The following is a 10530-nucleotide window of genomic DNA, read 5'->3' on the forward strand; positions in this document are numbered from 1 at the left end:
TAGCAAGCACAAGGCCCTGGGTTCGGTCCCCAGCTCTGAAAAAAAAAAAAGAAAGAAAAAAGAAAAAAAAAGAATTAAAAAAAAATGTTATTATTGTGAAAAAAAAATAAAGAAATCCCAGAAATGAATTCACGTGTATGGTACTGGTTATTCACCAAAAAACATGCTAAAAGGTGGGTGTGGTAGCACACACCTTTAATCCCAGCATTTGGAGGCAAAGGCAGGCAGATCTCTGTGAGTTTGAGGCCAGCCTGGTTGGTCCTCAGAGTAAGTTCGGGACAGCCAGGGTTGCTACACAGAGGAATTCTGCCTCAAAATTACTAAAGAACCATGGGGAAGCTTGGCATGGTGGTACATACTTGTAAAGCCAGCATTTTGGGAGGTGGAGGCAGACAGATTAGGAGTTCAAGGTCATCTGACCACCCTAGGCTATGTGAGACTCTGCCTCAAGACCACCAAACCAAATAAGATGCTACATAAAGGAGGGAATAAACTCTTATTTTGGTTCCAAGTTTGAGAGGTTTGGTTCACAGGTAGAGGATAATCTGTAGCTTTTAGGCTTGTGACAAGAAGGAAAGGCAGGGACTAACTGTTCACCTCACCAAAGTGAGGAAGAGAAAAGATGGAGACTGGAGAAGCCCAGACCTATAGTCAGGAGCCATAATGGGACAAGCTAATAACTAGCAGATGGATCTTTCTGAGATGGCCTGCTTCAGATTGTTTTATGATCTGCAACAGGTTCGCCCTTACTGTGCAAGACTGTAAGGGAATTCATTTTAGGAAAAAAAATCCCTGCTATTAATGTGCTTTTCCCCATTATTATTAAACATATATAACAATCACTAATAGCACAACCCTTTGGAGCAGATCTCTGCAGATCTATGAAGATGTACTGTCTTGGAGTGATGCTGTGTAGACAAATAGATGACTTTGTAAGTCTTAATGATGATTCTATAAGAATTCCTGAAATTATATCAGCAATTATTAAGCTCTTTTATAGAGGGACTGCTTTAGGCCCTTTTCTAATAGTCAAAACTGCAGTGAGAACTCTGCCAGTCTCCCAAGTGTCAACAGTTAATTGCTCTTAGATGGTAATCAGACTTTCTCCTACTCAGAGCACATTCCAAGAGGTTATAAAACAATTAACCAAAGGTCATAAAAAGAGAACTAACAATTTATTATAGGTACTAGGACAGAGGATAAAATATCGACTGGGTTTATCTATAAAAAACTTCACTAATAACTTATTTCTGGTTCTAAACCTTCTGTGAACCTGTCGAGCTGAGACAGGTGATGGATGTTTAGCCAGATAATTACTCCTAGTGGATATGCATGTAAACATTCTCTGTTGTAAACTTCTATTTCAATTTATGACTTGATTTTTTTTGTGTGTGAACTTGTGATGAACTTTTTTTTTCTTTTTCTTTTTCTTTTTTTCGGAGCTGGGGACCGAACCCAGGGCCTTGCGTTTGCTAGGCAAGCTCTCTACCATTGAGCTAAATCCCCAACCCCTGTGACGAACTTTTTAACATGTGATCTTGTATTCTGAAAGATGTTTAAGTGCTGAGGACAAAGAGAAGAGTCAGAGCTGAGTTGAGAAGAACTGAGCTGAGAGAGGAACTGAACGGAGAATGTTTTGGACAGAACACTTTTTAGACAGAATTGAACTCAAGAAGAACTTAGAAGTATAGCAAAGCATTGGGAGAAAAGACATTGAGAGTAAGAGCATTATTGTGACATCAGAGCAGGAAGAGAGAGCAAGATCAGAAGGAGAATGCAGAGTGGAATAACTTAGAGACTATAGGTAACTTAAAGTACTAAGAGAGCGATATGCAGAATGCAGAGGGAAAGAGGAAAAAAGAAGAAGCTGCAGAGAACAGAAGGAGCAGGCAGGCTTCTCCTTACCATGGTACAGAACAGGTCCTTTCCATAATAGCAAAGCAGACTTAGTCTTATTAAAGAGAACAAAACTTTATTCTTACAAACTTGGGTTTGATTCAGTTAGCATTAAAAGAGTAGAAGCATTTTCTTTCTCTGTGCAATAAAGATAGGAGCTCATTTTTCCATCCAGAATGAGTAAGTTCTTTCAGCACTGGTGCTTGGTCTTTTGTCCCATATGCATATGTAAGTATGGATGTGTGTGTCACAAGTATGTAATTGTGAGAATGTATGCATGTGTGTGGGTAAGAATGTAATTGTGAGCATGCATGCATGCATGCATGCATGCATGCAAGTTAGACCCTACTAGCCTTATTGGACATGTATAAATATGCATTTGTGAATCAGTATATGAACTTATATAAGTTTATGCATATTTGCCTAGGTAAAAGTTTTTCCTTCTGCAAGCATTATTCTCTTCTCTTGGTTCAATAGAAGTTTATTGCTCCAAACTTCCCCCTAGCCTGACAAGCAAGAGGCATCTGAACAAAAGGGAAAAGGTTCTAGCAATTAATCCTCTGCTTAATCTCCTGCTGTTTTAGAATGAGGTGCTAAGTGCCAGAGACTGCAGTTTCTGGCCTCAGAGGAACACAAAAGGTGGGTCAGTTACAGTAGCAGAGCATAGTGCCTTAGACATAGATAAGTAAACCAGCTACAGTAGCAAAGGAACTTAGACTTAGATAAGTAAACTTATTATTATACAGCAACCCTAAATATCTCGTAAGACAAAGTCTTACCCTCCACCGACGCTCTTCCCCCTCCTTTGCCTCAAGAAGAACCAACAAGAAAGAAGACCCCCCCCAAGCTGGCCCCCAACAACCTACACCCTCGAATTGGGCCTTCCCTTTGACTTCCACCTCTTGACAACATAGTTTACAAATGATCAATCTATTCTGGATTACCCCCCAGTGAGGTCAGGCCCCTCAGATTACAATCATTTCTCTAAAGCCGGTCCCCTGGAACCTGTGCCTTCAGCAAGGAGGCTGCCTAGGGACATTTCTGATTCAAAGCACCCCTGCCTTGAACAGAGCTTGGTGGGAATAACCATGAACCCAGCCCTTGGAGCAGAAGCAGGAGGATTGCCCAAAGTTCACAGCCATCCTGGGTTACACAGTGTTCCAAGCCAGAGAGCTTCATAAATGAGACCTTGTCTCAAAAACCCAACTAGCCAAATAAAGGCGATCTTTAAACCTGGTTCAGGCAAATAAACCTCCTTCTGCCCACCCCACCCCACCCCCTTGATCTCGTAAATCAGCCCATGTTACTGTTTAAATGACAATGTAAAAAATCTGGAATGGGAGTCTCCATAAAAGGTTCTATTTAAGATAAATCTTTTTCTTTCCTTCCTTCCTTCCTCGTTTTTTTTTTTTTAAAGACAAGGTCTCATGTAGCTCAAGATGTCTTGAATTCATTCACATATCTGAGAACGAGTTCCAGATCCCCCTACTTCCTGAGTACTGAGATTATACGTCAGTATGACAACACTTGGCTCTTAAGCTATAATTTATAATTTACTTTTTCCTGTATTTACTTTCTTCCTCCCCTACTTAGATGTGAGATCTAGAGAGTAGTACTCTGTTACATTCACTGATGTAACCCAGTGTCTAGAATGGTACCTGGAGTTTACAACACAGTTAAACAATTGTGTTACTGAGTAAACCAATGAATTATTACCGTTGTTATGGGGTCTTGCTCATGCTCAGTAAATACTCTTCCCTGAGCTGTATCCAGTGTGTAGAATCGTTACTAGAGCTAGAAGGACTTGCTCAGCAGTTTAGAGAACTGGCTGCTCTTTCAGAGGAATTGATCCCAGGATCACTTCTCTGCAGCTACATGGTAGCTTATAACTTGCTGTAACCCCAGTCTAGGCGATCTAGCGCCCTCTTCTGGCTTTATGGGCGTTAGAGATGGATATGGTATACAGGTATACATGCAGACAAAATACCCAGATAGATAGATAGATAGATAGATAGATAGATAGATAGATAGATAGATAGATAGATAGATAGATGGGAGGGTGGATGGATGTATGGATAGATGAACGGATGGATAAATAGGATAGATAGATAGATAGATAGATAGATAGATAGATAGATAGATAGATAGATAGATTGGTGGATAGATGAATGGATGGATAAATAGGATAGATAGATAGATAGATAGATAGATAGATAGATAGATAGATAGATAGATAGATCGATCGATCGATCTTCTTAAAGAATCATTACTAATGCAGTGGGCAAAGGGAAATTATTTTTAAACTTTAAATAGATTCTTTGTGGATAGAAAATAAATAACCCCAAATAACAGCTATGGAATAATTATGTCTTTCATCTTGAGGAGTTCCCATCATCAGGGATGGCTGTGGAAGCTGCTCTGCGGTCCCTAGAGTCTGGAAGATGCTAAGATGAAACATTGGGTTTGGCGAGGTCAGCTTAGGCCCTGGAAGAGAGGGAAGGGCATGGGGAGCGGTCAGCCAGAGGAGCAGTGGGAAATAGTCATTCCCGGAAGAGTGACCAGCCGTGCCCTCTTGTTGGCTGGTGCCTATGAAATACTTCATTCAGATTGGGAGTGAGGGAGACAGCCAAGTGTGCTCTCTCAGTAGGAGGCTCTCTTTGTTCACGGCCCCAGGCCAGCGAGATGAACGCTCACTGCTAGCACCAATTCCTTCCTTCTGAACTCTTTCTGCAAAGTCTCCCGAATTAGTCACCTCTGGCCACGGCTCTTTCTGACCCAAGGGAATAGCCAGCCACTGCCTGGAGCGTGGCAGCTGAGTAAAGCTGGTGTCTGCCAGAGGACAGATCTCCTGCCTTCCTAGTCGGAAAGCTGCACATTCTGTCTGTGCCTCCAACACACACAAACTTAGGCATAGGGACAACAGGGCTGTCGCTAAGTGCAGGACCCACCCTTGCTCATCAGCAGGCTGCAGGGAGAAGGGGAGGGGTATTGCATGGGATCCTCACTACCCCCAACCAGCTTTGTGGGCTACTTCCCAACCCCCAGCTTCCTCTTACTGAGATACCTCTTACAGACCCCAGTCAGTCATATCTCAGGCAGCTAAGGGTTGGTAAGATAAGAGATCAGCTTCATGCTAGGATGGTGGCTCTCAGGAGAGTAAGGAGAGGAAGCCTTAGGTTTAGAGATGGGCTGGAAGTTTAGTCATTTTTTTTTCTTCATCTGGGGTGGGTTGGAGTGGAGATGCCACATAGGTGTGTTTGAAAAAACAAACAAACAAACAAACAAAAAAACCTCCCTAAACCCCGCACTGATATCTCAGAAGCCTTGTATGTGTTGAATTTCACCAGTCTCCACTAAAACACATACATAAGCAGTCAATAACGACCATAACAAATTAAGAAACTCTAGGAAGAATAAAAGGCCTGGGTTCTAGGACTATGCCAGGCACCAGGCTTGGTGTTTAAACTGTTCTAGATCGTTCTCTTACCCATAAGGAAGTAGGTACTGTTCTGTTCCCTTTTACAAATGTAAACACGGGGGGGGGGGGTGGGAGACAGAGACAGGCTAAAAAGCGTAGTCAAAGCCCCACAGCCAGCTAGCAGAGCTGGGATTCTGTATGTCCACAGGCAAAGTTTACCAAAGTGACAACTAACAGTGTTTGGACGTCATCTATCGCATTGGGTTAAAACCCAGATGCGAGTTCAAGTCTGCCTTGTGTTCATTACCTTCCCGACCTCTGACAAGTTAAATCTGTTTCCTTGCTGAGAAGCCAGAATCATATCTTATCTATTGTGTCACTTGGGTTAAGTACGTGAAATCTTATTTTGTTCCGGGCCAAGTGTCTAGTAGGGGGTACAATACCTAGTAACGGTCACCTCCGAAATAATGGTGGTCTTTGGGGGATGTTTAGAGGCGTTGGCAAGATAGGGAAGGCAGTGTAATCACCTCCATTTAACAGATGGTCTGTGGCTCAGCTGTGCTGGGAGGGTCCCACGGTTCCTTCCCCGTCCAACCCCCCACCCCGCCCCTCACACACTGCCCTGACGAATTCTTAGGGTCCAGCTGGGCGGTGGCTGCGGGCCTTGCAGGAATGTGCGGCTGGGTGGCCAGGCAGGGGGCGCTGACTCCTGGGCTTTTCCGCTCCAGCTACTTGGGCTGGCGACACAGCACATTCCGCGGCCACACCTGGCCTGATTGATGCAGCTGTCCCAGACCAGGGTGAGGATTTCCTAGTCCTGCAGCCCGCCGCCAGCCCTGAGGGCATGGTCTTGACCGGGGACTGCAGGGGCATGGCTCAGCGGGACTATGGAGCATGCCTGGAACTCCGGGCTGATGGTCACCTCGCCCTGCACAGCCACCAGTCACCCACACCCATGGTAGGGTTCTAGCCCGCCTGCTCTGCTCTGCTCTGCTCTGCTCTATGGCTTCCTTCTCTGCCACCCCAGAGCGAGCGGCTCTCTGACTTAGCCTCTGCAAACTCCAGACAATATCCACTGTCTGCCTCTCGCAGAGATACTCTTAAATAGGGATGTCTCCGGGCGCTTTTCCGGGAAGATTCTGAGAACTGTGGAAATCAGACCTTCAGTGGTGGGGTACTGTGCAAAGCACCTTCCCGTCTTGGCTCAGCGCTGATCTATTCTCCACCTTCTAACCCCAACCAGGCGCTTAGTTGTGGTCTAGGGCTAAGCACGGAGGTCTCCAGATGAACTGCTCCGCAGTCTGGCTTTTTTGACTCTCCATCTCTCTCTTAGTTTCAGTAGCCCCAAGCGCTTCCCTAGCCTGGCCTTTCGGAGTGCTTCAGTGGAATCCAGTTACTTTGAGGTGGTTCTTTCTCCCTGCCTGTGTCCCGACTCTCCCCAGTTAACCACTGCTCCTCAAGATTAATGAAAGAGTTTGACATTTTCTTGGTGATGTGTTGGGGGAGGTATTTATATGTGGTTAGGAGTGTCTGTTAGGAGAATAAGAATGTCTCCCCATCCCATCCCACTCAGTAGCCCTGGATAGCTGGCAACTTGCAACTCCATGTAGACTAGGCTGGGATTGAACTCACAGAGATCATCTTGTTTTTGATTCCTAAGTGCTGGGACTAAAGTTCTGCACCACTATCCCTCTTTAAAAAGAGATTTTTAGGGACGTGTGTGTGTGTGTGTGTGTGTGTGTGTGTGTATGTGTGTGTGGTGTGTGTCTGTGTGTGTGTGGGAGCATTGTGAATGTGTGTGTGTATCTCTGTGTGGTGTGTGTGTGTGGTGTGTGTGAGTGTGTGTGGTGTGTGTATGTCTGTGTGTATGTCTGTGTGTGTCTGTGTGTGTGTGTCTGTGTGTGTGAGTGTGTGTGTGCTGTGTGTGTGTGCTGTGTGTCTGTGTGTGTGTGGTGTGTATGTCTGTGTGTGTGTGGTGTGTGTGTGTCTGTGTGTGTGTGTCTGTGTCTGTGTGGTGTGTGTGTGGTGTGTGTGTGTGTGTGTGTGTGTGTGTGTCTGTGTGTATATGTGTGTTCCCCTAGAGGTAGAGTTACAGGTGGCTGTGAGCAGCCCTATTTGCTTGTAACCAAATTCTGGTCTTCTACAAGAGTAATAAATACTCTTAGCTACTGAGTCATCTTTCAGTTCTAGTGTATGTTTCTCCTTAGGATTTTTAATTCTATTCTTGTCGACAAGATATTTTATTTTATTTTTTTACATTATTTAGGTAGGGGCACATACATGTACACATGTGACTGGCATATGGAAGTCAGAGGACAACCTTCAGGAGACACCTCTCTCTCTCACGGGTTTCGAGGATGAAGCTCAGGTAGTCAGGCCTGCAGCAAGTGCCTTTACCCACTGAGCCTTCTTGCCAACGCAAGAGAGAATTCTTTTAAACAGATTTTCAAAGCCCTATATAGTCCTTAAAGTTGTATCGAGGTATAACAATTTAATCCAGTCTTACATACAACTATGGGAATCTTTTACATTCAGTCACCAGCACAGATCATGACATAAATTGCATGCTGTCATCACATAAAGAGCTAGCGGAGGGCTGAGGATATAGGTCAAGGTCGGCCATTTGCCTTGCATGCATGAAGCTCTGTGTCCTCTCTTTGGCACTGTAAACAAACAACAAACAAACTACATGAAAGGAATGGAGAAAGCAGACAGAAGGACAATCAGTAAGTGTCTGGCTGCCCCAAGCATGCGGACCTGACACAGGACTCCCAGCACCATGGAGACAGTTGAGCATGGCTGTGCTAGCCTAGAATCCTATTACTGGAGATGCAGAGGCAGGAGAATTCCTGGGACTTCCTGGACAGCTGAATGTAAGTTCCAGGTTCAGTGAGACACGGCATCGAAAATGAAAAGGTCGAGCCAGGCAGGGTAGCTCAGGTTCTGACCCCCTAGAACTGGGGAATCAGAGCAGGAGATCTCAGTGAGTTCGAGGCCAGCCTGGTCTACAGAGCGAGTTTCAGGACAGCCAGGGCTACATAGTAAGACCCTGTCTCAAAAACAAACAAACAAACAAAAAAAGATGGAAAGCAATCAAGAAAGGAAACCATTGTCAATCCCTGCCTACACACACACACACACACACACACACACACACACACACACACACACACACACACAGAGGTCAGAAGACAATTTGCAGTTTTTCCTTCTGTTATGTAGGTCCCGGGGAAGGGTGTCAAACTCACGTTATTGAGCTTGGTGGCAAGCCCCCTTTACCCACTTAGCCATCCCATAGGCCTCTCTTTTCCCTTTTTCTCACTAAGCCCAAGGCTAACCTTGAGCATACCATCTCCTCCCTGCCTTGCTCTCCGGAGTAGCTAGGGTTCCAAGACCTTCACCACCAGGCCCAGCTTGGAAGCACCTATTTCTTGTTCCCATTTCACAGATGAGGAGAGAGTTCCAGAGAGGGCCTAGGACTTGAGGTGGGTGGTCGTATGGAGCTCTAGATGCTGAAATGCTAGGCGTCATCTATTAGACCAGCCATTCTCAAGGGGGGGTCAAGACCCCTTTGACAAACCTGTATCTCCCCCCCACCAAAAAAAAATCCATCTACATTGCAATTCATAACAGTAGCAAAATTACAGTTATGAAGGAGCAATGAAAATAATTTTATGGTTGGGGTCACCACAGCATGAGGAACCGTTCATTGCAGCAGCAGGAAGTTTGAGAACCAGAGCCCTAGACCATTGTGCTTCCTACTGAGAGGTCCACTGAGGAGGCCGTGCTACCCCAGGTACAGAGAGGACAGAGGGCAGGGCTATGGGACCCAGAGGTATTTTATTTATGTATATTTATTTGCAAAGTCACCAGCTACTCTGAGCTACCGTGAGCCTCTCCAGCCTCCCTCCCTAGGTCAGGGACAGACACCAGGAACCTCTCCGTTCTGCTGTTCTGGGGACACAGGCCTGGCTTCAGGTCAAATCATGGTGTCCAGATGTATTTTCGATGTGCTCCAGGCGGCTGCCTCCCTCTTTGAAGCTGCGTTTTCAACTGTTAAAAAGAAGATTAAAATTCCTGTACACAGCGAAGGCAGTGACAGGTGGGAAATGTGGCTGTCTTTGTTGTTGCTCAGCTTCCTAAATTATAAAAGAACACAAACACAAAAAGTCAAGTACCGGCTGCAGACGTAGTCCCTTGGCCCGTCGGCAGAGTGCTTACCTAGCACGCCGTGCACAGAGCCCTGGGTTATGCCTCAGCACTGGACATGCCCCAAGTGGTGGCTTATAACTAGAAGCAGAAGGATCAGAAATCCAAGGACGGAACTGGAGAGATGGCTCAGTGGTTAAGAGCACTGACTGCTCTTCCAGAGGTCCTGAGTTCAAATCCCAGCAATCACATGGTGACTCACAACCATCTGTAATGGGATCTGGTGCCCCTTCCTCTGGTGTGTCTGAAGACAGCTACAGTGGACTCAGATGAAATAAATAAGTGCATCTTTACAAAAACAAAGAAGTCCAAAGACATGTTTATTGAGTTTATGGGCAACTTAAACTACTTGAGACTGTATCAAAACTGTGGGAACTAGCAAAGATGTATCCACCCTGAGAGCCCAAGAGACCCACATAGTGAAGAGAGGAAACTCTTACAAGCCATCTTCTGACTGGACACACACACACAATAATATAAAAAATGTTGGGGTTGGGGATTTAGCTCAGTGGCAGAGCGCTTGCCTAGGAAGCGCAAGGTCCTGGGTTCGGTCCCCAGCTCCGAAAAAAAGAACCAAAAAAAAAAAAATGTTAAACCAATTGTGGAGGATGTGGCCTAAGGTGTTATTGGTAGATAAGCTACATTGTAACCACTAATTCTCATCAAAATGTTCCACCCTCAAACTTTTAGAATGTTTTCTAGAACTGACGTTACTCTTTGGTACTCTTTATAGCTTTGTTGCTTTTGGACATATCCCTAGTCAGTAGTGTGTCTCTTGTTGTTGTTGTTGTTGTTGTTGTTGTTGTTGTTGTTGTTGTTGTTGTTGTTTCAAACAGGGTCTCATGAAGCTCAGGCTGGACTCAGAGTTTACTGTGTATGATGCTGCCCTTGAATCTTTGATCCCTCTGCCTCTCCCCACAAGATTACAGTTATAAGCGCCACCATGCCTGGGATGTAGAATATTGGCTTATATGTGTATAAAACCTATAGCATTATGACCTTAATTA

General features: G+C 45.1%; 1 long non-coding RNA gene across 1 annotated transcript in view; it reads right to left on the reverse strand.

Moving 5' to 3' along the window:
- Window positions 1–9150: 9150 nt before the first annotated feature.
- LOC102548241 (uncharacterized) overlaps window positions 9151–10530 on the reverse strand; it is a 32926-nt gene continuing 31546 nt past the window's right edge. Inside the window, exon 3 of the long non-coding RNA XR_591850.4 lies at window positions 9151–9367. This is a non-coding gene — a long non-coding RNA (uncharacterized LOC102548241). The remainder of the gene's footprint in view (window positions 9368–10530) is intronic.

This window comes from Rattus norvegicus, chromosome 3 (assembly GCF_036323735.1).
Source record: "Rattus norvegicus strain BN/NHsdMcwi chromosome 3, GRCr8, whole genome shotgun sequence".
Lineage (NCBI taxonomy): Eukaryota > Metazoa > Chordata > Mammalia > Rodentia > Muridae > Rattus > Rattus norvegicus.